The following is a 14,168-nucleotide window of genomic DNA, read 5'->3' as shown; positions in this document are numbered from 1 at the left end:
TTTCAGTACATACTACAGTGTAGTGAGTAGTTTCAGTACATACTACAGTGTAGTGAGTAGTTTCAGTACATACTACAGGGTAGTGAGTAGTTTCAGTACATACTACAGGGTAGTGAATAGTTTCAGTACATACTACAGGGTAAGGGTAGTGAATAGTTTCAGTACATACTATAGGGTAGTGAATAGTTTCAGTACATACTACAGGGTAAGGGTAGTGAATAGTTTCAGTACATACTACAGGGTAGTGGGTAGTTTCAGTACATACTACAGGGTAAGGGTAGTGAGTAGTTTCAGTACATACTACAGGGTAAGGGTAGTGAGTAGTTTCAGTACATACTACAGGGTAGTGGTAGTTTCAGTACATACTACAGGGTTTAGTTTCAGTACATACTACAGGGTAAGGGTAGTGAGTAGTTTCAGTACATACTACAGGGTAGTGAGTAGTTTCAGTACATACTACAGGGTAAGGGTCGTGAGTAGTTTCAGTACATACTACAGGGTAAGGGTAGTGGATAGTTTCAGTACATACTACAGGGTAAGGGTAGTGAATAGTTTCAGTACATACTACAGGGTAGTGAGTAGTTTCAGTACATACTACAGGGTAAGGGTGTGGTAGTTTCAGTACATACTACAGGGTAAGGGTAGTGAATAGTTTCAGTACATACTACAGGGTAGTGGGTAGTTTCAGTACATACTACAGGGTAGTGGGTAGTTTCAGTACATACTACAGGGTAGTGGGTAGTTTCAGTACATACTACAGGGTAGTGGATAGTTTCAGTACATACTACAGGGTAAGGGTAGTGAGTAGTTTCAGTACATACTACAGGGTAGTGGGTAGTTTCAGTACATACTACAGGGTAGTGAATAGTTTCAGTACATACTACAGGGTAAGGGTCGTGAGTAGTTTCAGTACATACTACAGGGTAGTGGGTAGTTTCAGTACATACTACAGGGTAAGGGTAGTTTCAGTACATACTACAGGGTAAGGGTCGTGAGTAGTTTCAGTACATACAACAGGGTAGTGAATAGTTTCAGTACATACTACAGGGTAGTGAATAGTTTCAGTACATACTACAGGGTAGTGGGTAGTTTCAGTACATACTACAGGGTAGTGGGTAGTTTCAGTACATACTACAGGGTAGTGAATAGTTTCAGTACATACTACAGGGTAGTGGGTAGTTTCAGTACATACTACAGGGTAAGGGTAGTGAATAGTTTCAGTACATACAACAGGGTAGTGAATAGTTTCAGTACATACTACAGGGTAGTGGGTAGTTTCAGTACATACTACAGGGTAGTGAGTAGTTTCAGTACATACTACAGGGTAGTGAATAGTTTCAGTACATACTACAGGGTAGTGGGTAGTTTCAGTACATACTACAGGGTAGTGGGTAGTTTCAGTACATACTACAGGGTAGGGTAGTGAATAGTTTCAGTACATACTACAGGGTAGTGAATAGTTTCAGTACATACTACAGGGTAGTAGGTAGTTTCAGTACATACTACAGGGTAGGGTAGTGAATAGTTTCAGTACATACTACAGGGTAGTGAGGTTTCAGTACATACTACAGGGTAAGGGTAGTGAATAGTTTCAGTACATACTACAGGGTAAGGGTAGTGAATAGTTTCAGTACATACTATAGGGTAGTGAATAGTTTCAGTACATACTACAGTGTAGTGAGTAGTTTCAGTACATACTACAGGGTAGTGGGTAGTTTCAGTACATACTACAGGGTAAGGGTAGTGGGTAGTTTCAGTACATACTATAGGGTAAGGGTAGTGAATAGTTTCAGTACATACTACAGGGTAGTGAGTAGTTTCAGTACATACTACAGGGTAAGGGTAGTGAATAGTTTCAGTACATACTACAGGGTAAGGGTAGTGAATAGTTTCAGTACATACTACAGGGTAAGGGTAGTGAGTAGTTTCAGTACATACTACAGGGTAAGGGTAGTGAATAGTTTCAGTACATACTACAGGGTAAGGGTAGTGAGTAGTTTCAGTACATACTACAGGGTAGTGAGTAGTTTCAGTACATACTACAGGGTAGTGGGTAGTTTCAGTACATACTACAGGGTAAGGGTCGTGAGTAGTTTCAGTACATACTACAGGGTAGGGTAGTAGTGAATAGTTTCAGTACATACTACAGGGTAAGGGTAGTGAATAGTTTCAGTACATACTACAGGGTAGTGAGTAGTTTCAGTACATACTACAGGGTAAGGGTAGTGAATAGTTTCAGTACATACTACAGGGTAAGGGTAGTGAATAGTTTCAGTACATACTACAGGGTAGTGAATAGTTTCAGTACATACTACAGGGTAGTGAATAGTTTCAGTACATACTACAGGGTAGTGAGTAGTTTCAGTACATACTACAGGGTAGTGGGTAGTTTCAGTACATACTACAGGGTAGTGAATAGTTTCAGTACATACTACAGGGTAGTGGGTAGTTTCAGTACATACTACAGGGTAGTGGGTAGTTTCAGTACATACTACAGGGTAAGGGTAGTGAATAGTTTCAGTACATACTACAGGGTAAGGGTAGTGAATAGTTTCAGTACATACTACAGGGTAAGGGTAGTGAATAGTTTCAGTACATACTACAGGGTAAGGGTAAGTGAATAGTTTCAGTACATACTACAGGGTAGTGGATAGTTTCAGTACATACTACAGGGTAAGGGTAGTGAATAGTTTCAGTACATACTATAGGGTAAGGGTAGTGGGTAGTTTCAGTACATACTACAGGGTAAGGGTAGTGAATAGTTTCAGTACATACTAGAGGGTAAGGGTAGTGAATAGTTTCAGTACATACTACAGGGTAAGGTAGTTTCAGTACATACTACAGGGCAAGGGTAATGAATAGTTTCAGTACATACTACAGGGTAAGGGTAGTGAATAGTAGTTTCAGTACATACTACAGGGTAAGGGTAGTGAATAGTTTCAGTACATACTACAGGGTAAGGGTAGTGGATAGTTTCAGTACATACTACAGGGTAGTGAGTAGTTTCAGTACATACTACAGGGTAAGGGTAGTGGGTAGTTTCAGTACATACTATAGGGTAAGGGTAGTGAATAGTTTCAGTACATACTACAGGGTAGGAGTAGTGAATAGTTTCAGTACATACTACAGGGTAGTGAGTAGTTTCAGTACATACTACAGTGTAGTGAGTAGTTTCAGTACATACTACAGGGTAGTGAGTAGTTTCAGTACATACTACAGGGTAGTGAGTAGTTTCAGTACATACTACAGGGTAGTGGGTAGTTTCAGTACATACTACAGGGTAAGGGTAGTGAGTAGTTTCAGTACATACTACAGGGTAGTGAGTAGTTTCAGTACATACTACAGGGTAAGGGTAGTGAATAGTTTCAGTACATACTATAGGGTAGTGAGTTTCAGTACATACTACAGGGTAGTGAATAGTTTCAGTACATACTACAGGGTAAGGGTAGTGAATAGTTTCAGTACATACTATAGGGTACTACAGGGTAGTGAATAGTTTCAGTACATACTACAGGGTAGTGGGTAGTTTCAGTACATACTACAGGGTAAGTGAGTGATAGTTTCAGTACATACTACAGGGTAAGGGTAGTGAGTAGTTTCAGTACATACTACAGGGTAGTGAGTAGTTTCAGTACATACTACAGGGTAAGGGTAGTGACATACTACAGGTAGTTTCAGTACATACTACAGGGTAAGGGTAGTGAATAGTTTCAGTACATACTACAGGGGGTAGTGAATAGTTTCAGTACATACTACAGGGTAAGGGTAGTGAATAGTTTCAGTACATACTACAGGGTAAGGGTAGTGACTAGTTTCAGTACATACTACAGGGTAAGGGTAGTGAATAGTTTCAGTACATACTACAGGGTAGTGGGTAGTTTCAGTACATACTACAGGGTAAGGGTAGTGAATAGTTTCAGTACATACTACAGGGTAAGGGTAGTGAATAGTTTCAGTACATACTATAGGGTAAGGGTAGTGAATAGTTTCAGTACATACTACAGGGTAAGGGTAGTGGGTAGTTTCAGTACATACTACAGGGTAGTGGGTAGTTTCAGTACATACTACAGGGTAAGGGTAGTGAATAGTTTCAGTACATACTACAGGGTAAGGGTAGTGAATAGTTTCAGTACATACTACAGGGTAGTGGGTAGTTTCAGTACATACTACAGGGTAAGGGTAGTGACTAGTTTCAGTACATACTATAGGGTAAGGGTAGTGGGTAGTTTCAGTACATACTACAGGGTAAGGGTAGTGACTAGTTTCAGTACATACTACATGGTAGTGAGTAGTTTCAGTACATACTACAGGGTAGTGAGTAGTTTCAGTACATACTACAGGGTAAGGGTAGTGAATAGTTTCAGTACATACTACAGGGTAAGGGTAGTGAGTAGTTTCAGTACATACTACAGGGTAAGGGTGTGAATAGTTTCAGTACATACTACAGGGTAAGGGTAGTGAATAGTTTCAGTACATACTATAGGGTAGGGGTAGTTTCAGTACATACTACAGGGTAGTGAATAGTTTCAGTAAATACTACAGGGTAGTGGGTAGTTTCAGTACATACTACAGGGTAAGGGTAGTGAATAGTTTCAGTACATACTACAGGGTAAGGGTAGTGAATAGTTTCAGTACATACTACAGGGTAAGGGTAGTGAATAGTTTCAGTACATACTACAGGGTAAGGGTAGTGGGTAGTTTCAGTACATACTACAGGGTAAGGGTAGTGACTAGTTTCAGTACATACTACAGGGTAGTGAGGTAGTTTCAGTACATACTACAGGGTAGTGAGTAGTTTCAGTACATACTACAGGGTAAGGGTAGTGAATAGTTTCAGTACATACTACAGGGTAAGGGTAGTGACTAGTTTCAGTACATACTACAGGGTAAGGGTAGTGAATAGTTTCAGTACATACTACAGGGTAAGGGTAGTGAGTAGTTTCAGTACATACTACATGGTAGTGAGTAGTTTCAGTACATACTACAGGGTAGTGAATAGTTTCAGTACATACTACAGGGTAAGGGTAGTGAGTAGTTTCAGTACATACTACATGGTAGTGAGTAGTTTCAGTACATACTACAGGGTAAGGGTAGTGAGTAGTTTCAGTACATACTATAGGGTAATGAGTAGTTTCAGTACATACTACAGGGTAAGGGTAGTGAATAGTTTCAGTACATACTACAGGGTAAGGGTAGTGAATAGTTTCAGTACATACTACAGGGTAAGGGTAGTGAATAGTTTCAGTACATACTACAGGGTAGTGAATAGTTTCAGTACATACTATAGGGTAAGGGTAGTGAATAGTTTCAGTACATACTACAGGGTAAGGGTAGTGAATAGTTACTACAGGGTCAGTACATACTACAGGGTAAGGGTAGTGAATAGTTTCAGTACATACTACAGGGTAAGGGTGTGGTAGTTTCAGTACATACTATAGGGTAAGGGTAGTGAATAGTTTCAGTACATACTACAGGGTAGGGTAGTAGTTTCAGTACATACTACAGGGTAAGGGTAGTGAATAGTTTCAGTACATACTACAGGGTAAGGGTAGTGAGTAGTTTCAGTACATACTATAGGGTAGGGTGTGAATAGTTTCAGTACATACTACAGGGTAGTGAGTAGTTTCAGTACATACTATTGGGTAAGGGTAGTGAGTAGTTTCAGTACATACTACAGGGTAGTGAGTAGTTTCAGTACATACTACAGGGTAAGGGTAGGTAGTTTCAGTACATACTATAGGGTAAGGGTAGTGGGTAGTTTCAGTACATACTACAGGGTAGTGAGTAGTTTCAGTACATACTACAGGGTAAGGGTAGTGAGTAGTTTCAGTACATACTACAGGGTAGTGGGTAGTTTCAGTACATACTACAGGGTAGTGGGTAGTTTCAGTACATACTACAGGGTAAGGGTAGTAGTTTCAGTACATACTACAGGGTAAGGGTAGTGAGTAGTTTCAGTACATACTACAGGGTAAGGGTAGTGAGTAGTTTCAGTACATACTACAGGGTAGTGGGTAGTTTCAGTACATACTACAGGGTAGTGGGTAGTTTCAGTACATACTACAGGGTAAGGGTAGTGAGTAGTTTCAGTACATACTACAGGGTAAGGGTCGTGAGTAGTTTCAGTACATACTACAGGGTAAGTAGTGAGTAGTTTCAGTACATACTACAGGGTAGTGAGTAGTTTCAGTACATACTACAGGGTAAGGGTCGTGAGTAGTTTCAGTACATACTACAGGGTAAGGGTAGTGAATAGTTTCAGTACATACTACAGGGTAACAGGGTAGTGGTAGTTTCAGTACATACTACAGGGTAAGGGTAGTGAATAGTTTCAGTACATACTACAGGGTAAGGGTAGTGAATAGTTTCAGTACATACTACAGGGTAAGGGTAGTGGTAGTTTCAGTACATACTACAGGGTAGTGAATAGTTTCAGTACATACTACAGGGTAAGGGTAGTGAATAGTTTCAGTACATACTACAGGTAAAGGTAGTTTCAGTACATGAGTACTACCAGGGTAATAGTTTCAGTACATACTACAGGGTAAGGGTAGTGAGTAGTTTCAGTACATACTACAGGGTAAGGGTAGTGACTAGTTTCAGTACATACTACAGGGTAAGGGTAGTGAGTAGTTTCAGTACATACTACAGGGTAAGGGTAGTGGGTAGTTTCAGTACATACTACAGGGTAAGGGTAGTGAATAGTTTCAGTACATACTACAGGGTAAGGGTAGTGAATAGTTTCAGTACATACTACAGGGTAAGGGTAGTGAATAGTTTCAGTACATACTACAGGGTAAGGGTAGTGAATAGTTTCAGTACATACTACAGGGTAGTGAATAGTTTCAGTACATACTACAGGGTAAGGGTAGTGAGGTAGTTTCAGTACATACTATAGGGTAAGGGTAGTGAATAGTTTCAGTACATACTACAGGGTAAGGGTAGTGAATAGTTTCAGTACATACTACAGGGTAAGGGTAGTGAATAGTTTCAGTACATACTACAGGGTAAGGGTAGTGGTTAGTTTCAGTACATACTACAGGGTAAGGGTAGTGAATAGTTTCAGTACATACTACAGGGTAAGGGTAGTTTCAGAATAGGGAGGGTTCAGTACATACTACAGGGTAGTGAATAGTTTCAGTACATACTACAGGGTAGTGTGAATAGTTTCAGTACATACTACAGGGTAAGGGTAGTGAATAGTTTCAGTACATACTACAGGGTAAGGGTGAATAGTTTCAGTACATACTACAGGGTAAGGGTAGTGAATAGTTTCAGTACATACTATAGGGTAAGTAGTGAATAGTTTCAGTACATACTACAGGGTAAGGGTAGTGAATAGTTTCAGTACATACTACAGGGTAGGGTGTGAATAGTTTCAGTACATATACTAAGGGTAGTGAATAGTTTCAGTACATACTACAGGGTAAGGGTAGTGAATAGTTTCAGTACATACTACAGGGTAGTGAATAGTTTCAGTACATACTACAGGGTAAGGGTAGTGGGTAGTTTCAGTACATACTACAGGGTAAGGGTAGTGGGTAGTTTCAGTACATACTACAGGGTAGTGGGTATTTTCAGTACATACTATAGGGTAACGGTAGTTTCAGTACATACTATAGGGTAAGGGTAGTGAATAGTTTCAGTACATACTACAGGGTAAGGGTAGTGGGTAGTTTCAGTACATACTACAGGGTAGTGGGTATTTTCAGTACATACTATAGGGTAAGGGTAGTTTCAGTACATACTATAGGGTAAGGGTAGTGAATAGTTTCAGTACATACTACAGGGTAAGGGTAGTGAATAGTTTCAGTACATACTACAGGGTAAGGGTAGTGAATAGTTTCAGTACATACTACAGGGTAGTGAATAGTTTCAGTACATACTACAGGGTAGTGAGTAGTTTCAGTACATACTACAGGGTAGTGGGTAGTTTCAGTACATACTACAGGGTAAGGGTAGTGAATAGTTTCAGTACATACTATAGGGTAAGGGTAGTGAATAGTTTCAGTACATACTACAGGGTAAGGGTAGTTTCAGTACATACTACAGGGTAGTGGGTAGTTTCAGTACATACTACAGGTTAAGGGTAGTGAATAGTTTCAGTACATACTATAGGGTAAGGGTAGTGAGTAGTTTCAGTACATACTACAGGGTAAGGGTAGTGAATAGTTTCAGTACATACTATAGGGTAAGGGTAGTGAGTAGTTTCAGTACATACTACAGGGTAGTGGGTAGTTTCAGTACATACTATAGGGTAGTGTAGTGAGTAGTTTCAGTACATACTATAGGGGTAAGGGTAGTGAGTAGTTTCAGTACATACTATAGGGTAGTGGGTAGTTTCAGTACATACTATAGGGGTAAGGGTAGTGAGTAGTTTCAGTACATACTATAGGGGTAAGGGTAGTGAGTAGTTTCAGTACATACTATAGGGGTAGTGGGTAGTTTCAGTACATACTACAGGGTAGTGGGTAGTTTCAGTACATACTATAGGGGTAAAACCAGAGTGAATAGTTTCAGTACATACTATAGGGTAGGGTAGGTAGTTTCAGTACATACTATAGGGTAAGGGTAGTGAGTAGTTTCAGTACATACTATAGGGTAAGGGTAGTGAGTAGTTTCAGTACATACTACAGGGTAGTGTTTAGTTTCAGTACATGCTATAGGGGTAAGGGTAGTGAGTAGTTTCAGTACATACTACAGGGTAGTGGGTAGTTTCAGTACATACTACAGGGTAAGGGTAGTGGGTAGTTTCAGTACATACTACAGGGTAAGGGTAGTGAGTAGTTTCAGTACATACTATAGGGGTAAGGGTAGTGGGTAGTTTCAGTACATACTACAGGGTAAGGGTAGTGGGTAGTTTCAGTACATACTACAGGGTAAGGGTAGTGGGTAGTTTCAGTACCTTAATTTAACTAGGCAAGTCAGTTAAGAACAAATTCTTATTTTCAATGACGGCCTAGGAACAGCGGGTTAACTGCCTGTTCAGGGGCAAAACAATTTGTACCTTGTCAACTCAGGGATTTGAACTTGCAACCTTCCAGTTACTAGTCCAACGCTCGAACCACTAGGCTACCCTGCCGCCCCAGTACATTCAATAGTGTAAGGGGAGTTGGTCAAGTGAGTGGTGAAGAGAGAGAAGATTGATTGATTCTCATTGCATGAATGTGTGAATTACAGCTGTGTGCTTCCTGAGGGACAGGTTCGACTGGGGACAAACACAGGCTGCTGTGTGCTTCCACAGGCACAGGTTAGACTGGGGACAAACACAGGCTGCTGTGTGCTTTCTGAGGGACAGGTTCGACTGGGGACAAACACAGGCTGCTGTGTGCTTCCACAGGGACAGGTTAGACTGGGGACAAACACAGGCTGCTGTGTGCTTTCTGAGGGACAGGTTAGACTGGGGACAAACACAGGCTGCTGTGTGCTTTCTGAGGGACAGGTTAGACTGGGGACAAACATGGTCTTCATCCCAAATGGCACCCTGTTCCCTATGGTCTTTGGTCAAACGTAGTACACTATATGGGGAATAGGGTGGCATTTGGGACACAAACATCGAGTAGACACCACAGAGACAGGGGAGGCATCACCAGACTTCCTTAGATATCACACACACACACACACACACACACACACACCCACACCCACACACACACACACGCCCCTCTAACAGACAACACCGTTGTGGCAGGATGGGTCTCTCCTATGGTGAGAAGGGTGGGTCCTTGTTAGAGTTTCCTCACAATGAATGAGACAAACAGGCAGACAGGGAGATGAACAGACAGACTGATAATATAATATTGACTTAGAATGACATAATGACATAGAGAGAGGAGGTGAGGGGGGAGTGAGAGGGAGAAAGAGAGGTAGAGAGACTGGGCGAGAGGGAGACAGGGAGAGACAGAGAGAGAGAGAGAGAGAGAGAGAGAGAGAGAGAGAGAGAGAGAGAGAGAGAGAGAGAGAGAGAGAGAGACAGGGAGAGAGAGAGAGAGAGAGAGAGACAGGGAGAGAGAGAGAGAGAGAGAGAGGAGAGAGAGAGAGAGAGAGAGAGAGAGAGAGAGAGAGAGAGACAGAGAGAGAGAGAGAGAGAGAGAGAGAGAGAGAGAGAGAGAGAGAGAGAGAGAGAGAGAGAGAGAGAGAGAGAGAGAGAGAGAGAGAGAGAGAGAGAGAGAGAGAGAGAGAGAGAGAGAGAGAGAGAGAGAGAGAGAGGGAGAGAGGAGAGAGGAGAGAGAGAGAGAGAGTTAGACAGGGAGAGAGAGAGAGAGAGAGAGAGAGAGAGAGAGAGAGAGAGAGAGAGAGAGAGAGAGAGAGAGAAAGAGAGGGAGAGAGAGAGAGAGAGACAGGGAGAGAGAGAGAGAGAGAAAGGGAGAGAGAGAGACAGAGAGAGAGAGAGGAGAGAGAGAGAGAGAGAGACAGGGAGAGAGAGAGAGAGAGAGAGAGGGAGAAAGAGAGGGAGAGAGAGAGAGAGAGAGGGGGAGGAGGTTTTGATTTGATGTATTAGTATCCCCATTAGCCGACGCCAACTTTGACAGCTGGTCTTACTGGGTTCTGACACTTAACAAAAAATACATCACAGACAAAATACTTTACAATTTACACACATGTAGTAACATGAACATGTGGTGTGTGTGTACATCTATCAGTTCCACAGACGTGTCAGTACATACACACAACAAGTAGGTCACATGGGGGAGAGGCGTTGTGCCGTGAGGTGTTGCTGTATTTGTTTATTGAAGCCAGGTTGCTCACTTGTGCTGTATAAGATGGAAGGGAGATCCATGCAGGGGCCAGCTGCAGCTTAACTAGGTCTTTCTTTGCAGCATTTGACCACATGACTGTACAATTATCAAAGACAGATTAAAACTAGAGCCTACAGGACTTGCTTTGTGGAGTGTGGTGTCTATAAAAGCATCTCTTTATTACGGACAGGCCTCTCCCCAACTTTACAACCATTCAATCTTTGCTTTGACCCTGACAGTTTACAATCTAAGGTAACACCAAGTCATTTGGTCTCCTCAATTTGTTTAACAGCCACACCAACAGCGGCCACCCCATTCCAGAACTGACTGCAACTCTTTGTGAGGGGTTTCAGGGACTTCATTAGCTGTGGTTGCTGATGCGTGTATGGTTGAATCATCAGCATATATCAGGGATCATTAACTAGATTCAGCCGTGGGACAATTTTTTATTGAGCGGCTGGTCGGGGAGCCGGAACGTAATTAGAAATAAAAAATAATTTGCTCAGAAAACTTGGTGGGCCAAATAAAACCACCCGCGGGCCACATTTGTCTATCTTTTTATCAGCGACGTATCACCCCGTGACAACAACCTTTTCAACTTCTGGCCCAGGTCTAACCCGACCCTGACATATTGGGCTTTTCTCATTTGGGCCGAAGTCCGTCCTCCGTGCTCTTTCCTCTCTCCTCTCTTCTCTTTCCTCTCTCCTCTCCTCTCTTCTCTTTCCTCTCTCCTCTCTCTTTAATCCTCTCTCCTCTCTCCCCTCTCCTCTCTTCTCTCTCCTCCCTCCTCTATCCAGTGGAGACTAGCGTGTAGCCTATTTGACAGACAGATGGCGCCGTAGGGGAGGGCTGCCGTTTTATCAGCTCTCAACCAACCATGCTATTTTATTAGTTTTTTTTCGGTTCGTAACTTGTTTTCTACATAATGTTGCTGCTACCGTCTCTTATGACCGAAAAGGGCTTCTGGACATCAGAATTGTGATTACTCACCTCAAACTGGATGAAGAGTTCTTCTTCAATGAGTCGGGCGGGAGGGATATACTACTACAGACACCTGACCAGGCCCAGATCCCCGTGATTCGCTGGAGATTTAGTGGGAAAAGATCTGGGTGCCTTGTGAGGATCAGGCGACGAGTGACTAATCTGCCCTTGACTTCCGTTCTGTTAGCTAATGTTCAATCACTGGACAATAAATGGGATGAGCTGAAAGCACGTGTATCCCACCAACAGGACAATAAGAACTGTAATATCTTATGTTTCACCGAGTCGTGGCTTGACGACAGTAAGAACATACAGCTGGCGGGTTATACACTCCATCGGTAGGACAGAACAGCATTCTCTGGTAAGACAGGCGGCGGCCTATGCATTTATGTGAACAACAGCTGGTGCACGATATCTTTGGAAGTCTCTAGGTTTTGCTCGCCTGAGGTAGAGTATCTCATGATAAGCTGTAGACCACGCTATCTACCTAGAGAGTTTTCATCTGTATTTTTCGTAGCTGACTACTTACCACCACAGACTGATGCTGGCACTTAAACCACGCTCAATGATCTGCATACCGCCATAAGCCAACAGGAAAACGCTCATCCAGGGGCGGCACTCCAAGTGGCCAAAGACTTTAATGCAGGGAAACTGAAATCAGTTTTACGTCATTTCTATCAGCATATTAAATGTGCAACCAGAGGAAAAACAAATTGTAGACCACCTTTACTCCACACACAGAGACACATACAAAGTTCTCCCTCACCCTCCATTTGGCAATTCTGAGCATAATTCTATCCTCCTGATTCCTGCTAACAAGCAAATATAAAAGCAGGAAGCACCGGGGACTCGGTCTATAAAAAAATGGTCAGATGAAGCAGATGCTAAACTACAGGACTGTTTTGCTAGCACAGACATGAATATGTTCCGGGATTCTTCCGATGGCACTGAGGAATACACCACGTCAGTCACTGGCTTTATCAATAAGTGCATCGAGAACGTTGTCCCCTCAGTTACTGTACGTACATACCCCAACCAGAAGCCATGTATTACAGGCAACATTCGCACTGAGCTAAAGGGTAGAGCTGCTGATTTCAAGGAGCAGGACTCTAACCTGAAGCTTATAAGAAATCCCGCTATACCCCCAACGACCCATCAAACAAGCAAAGCTTCAATTCAGGACTAAGATCGTACTACACCGGCTCCGACGCTCATCGGATGTGGCAGGGCTTGCAAACTGTTACAGACGACAAAGGGAAGCACAGCCTAGAGCTGCCCAGTGACACGAGCCTACCAGATAAGCTAAATAACTTCTATGTTCGCTGAGTCTGTAATACCAACATGTTTCAAGCAGACCACCATAGTCCCTGTGCCCAAGAACACTACGTTAACCTGCCTAAATGACTACCGACCCGTAGCACTCACGTCTGTAGCCATGAAATGCTTTGAAAGGCTGGTCATGGCTCACATCAACACCATTATCCCAGAAACCCAAGACCCACTCCAATTTGCATACCGCACCAACAGATCCACAGATGATGCAATCTCTATTGCACTCCACACTTCCCTTTCCTACCTGGACAAAAGGAACACCAATGTGTTAATGCTATTAATTGACTACAGCTCAGTGTTCAACACCATAGTGCCGTCAAAGCTCATCACTAAGCTAAGGACCCTGGGACTAAACACCTCCCTCTGCAACTGGATCCTGGACTTCCTGTCGGGCCGCCCCCAGGTTGTAAGGGTAGGTACGCTGATGCGCCACGCTGATGCTCAACACGGGGGCCCCTCAGGGCTGGGTGCTCTGCCCCCTCCTGTAGTCCTTCTTCACTCATGACTGCACGGCCAGGCACAACTCCAACACCATCATTACTTTTGCTGATGACACAACAGTATGCCTGATCACCGACAACGATGAGACAGCCTATAGGGAAGAGGTCAGAGAACTGACCGTCTGGTGCAAGGACAACAACCTCTCCCTCAACGTGATCAAGACAAAGGAGATGATTGTGGACTACAGGAAAAGGAGGACCGAGCACGTCCCCATTCTCATCGACATCACCAACAAACTAACATGGTCCAAGCACACCAAGACAGTGGTGAAGAGGGCACAACAAAACCTAATCCCCATCAGGAGACTGAAAAGATTTGGCATGGGTCCTCAGATCCTCAAAAGATTTTACAGCTGCATCATTGAGAGCATCCCGATGGGTTGCATCACTGCCTGGTATGGCAACTGTTCAGCCTTCGACCGCAAGGCACTACAGAGGGTAGAGGTCCTGCAATCCAGGACCTCTATGTCATGCGGTGTCAGAGGAAGGCCCTAAAAATGGTCAAATACTCCAGACACTCTAGTCATAGACTGTTCTCTCTGCTACCGCACGGCAAGAGATACCGGAGCACCATGTCTAGGTTCAAGAGGCTTCTAAACAGCTTCTACCCCCAATC

This window comes from Oncorhynchus keta, unplaced genomic scaffold, assembly GCF_023373465.1.
Source record: "Oncorhynchus keta strain PuntledgeMale-10-30-2019 unplaced genomic scaffold, Oket_V2 Un_scaffold_984_pilon_pilon, whole genome shotgun sequence".
Classification (NCBI taxonomy): Eukaryota; Metazoa; Chordata; class Actinopteri; order Salmoniformes; family Salmonidae; genus Oncorhynchus; species Oncorhynchus keta.
Note: the sequence above shows the minus strand (reverse complement) of the source record.